At 28.7% G+C, this 1,217-nt stretch overlaps 1 non-coding gene across 1 annotated transcript; it reads left to right on the top strand.

The window, feature by feature from the left end:
• The first annotated feature begins 230 nt into the window (after positions 1-230).
• On the top strand, positions 231-341 carry LOC140965334 (small nucleolar RNA R71). Its single transcript, XR_012173028.1, has one exon. It is a non-coding gene; the product is annotated as a small nucleolar RNA R71 (small nucleolar RNA).
• The last annotated feature ends 876 nt before the right edge of the window (positions 342-1,217 follow it).

The raw sequence follows: 1,217 nt of genomic DNA, 5'->3' as shown, positions 1-1,217 counted from the left end.
TAAGATTATAGATACCACCCCCATTTGTTGAATTATTGATTTTAGTTGTTGGTGGTTCTATTGTGCCTATATTATCCCAATTTTGAGCATTTTCTGCTAATGAATCCAAATACTCCATAGCTTCATTTGGGTTTTTATCTTCAAAAGTTCCATTACACATGAATTCTATCATTTGCCTATCTTTAGGTATTAGACCTTCATAAAAGTGAGAAACTATTCTCCATGTTTCAAAACCATGATGTGGGCATGTATTAAGTAATTCTTTATATCTATCCCAACATTGATAAAATGTTTCTCCTTGTTTTTGAGAAAAAGTAGTAATTTGTCTTTTAAAAGAGTTTGTTCTATGGGAAGGAAAAAACTTTTTGAGAAATTGTTGTTGCATTTCTTCCCATGATCTTATTGAACTTGATCTCAAATTTTGTAGCCATGTTTTAGCTTTATCTTTTAAAGAAAAAGGGAAAAGCTTTAATCGAACTATATCCATGCTACAATTTTGATCATTATAAGTGTTACAAACTTCCTCAAATTCTCTTAGATGTAAATATGGATTTTCAGAATCTAAGCCATGAAAATTTGGTAAAAGTTGAATAATTTGAGGTTTAAAGTTGAAATTAGATGCATCAGGAGGAAAAACTAAACAAGATGGGGCACTAGTTCTAATAGGGTTCATATGGTGCCTAAGTGTTCTTAATTGATCATGTTCTTGATTATTATTATTATTATTGTTATTATTGTTATCATTATCTTGATTATTTGAATTATCATCCATGTTTAAATTATTTTCAGATACTCGAATAAGTCTACCACTTTTTTTTCGACTCCAAATACTCATACAAAAAAAAAACAACACAATACTTATAAATAAAACATAATTAACAAATATAAACTTAATTTATACCTCCCCGGCAACGGCGCCAAAAACTTGCTACTACTTAAATTATAATTCACCCAAGTGTAGGTTGTCTGCAAGTAATATATTTCGTAAGTACGAGATCGATCCACAGAGAGGTTATTTTAAGTTTAAATTTATTAATTTATAGATTACCAAATGCAAGAACGAAGTTTACAAATTATAAATTTTGTCAAGGCTCGAGGATTTATTCTTGGTTTATGCAATATTGTTTAACTAAAAGTAAAACAAAAGAAACCACCATAAATAATGGTTCCAAGAAAATTAAATATTTAAACACACACCTAATATAATATAGTTCCCA

This window comes from Primulina huaijiensis, chromosome 18 (assembly GCF_012295235.1).
Source record: "Primulina huaijiensis isolate GDHJ02 chromosome 18, ASM1229523v2, whole genome shotgun sequence".
Classification (NCBI taxonomy): Eukaryota; Viridiplantae; Streptophyta; class Magnoliopsida; order Lamiales; family Gesneriaceae; genus Primulina; species Primulina huaijiensis.
The sequence above is the reverse complement of the archived record's forward strand: the minus strand, read 5'-3'. Positions and strand labels throughout refer to the sequence as shown.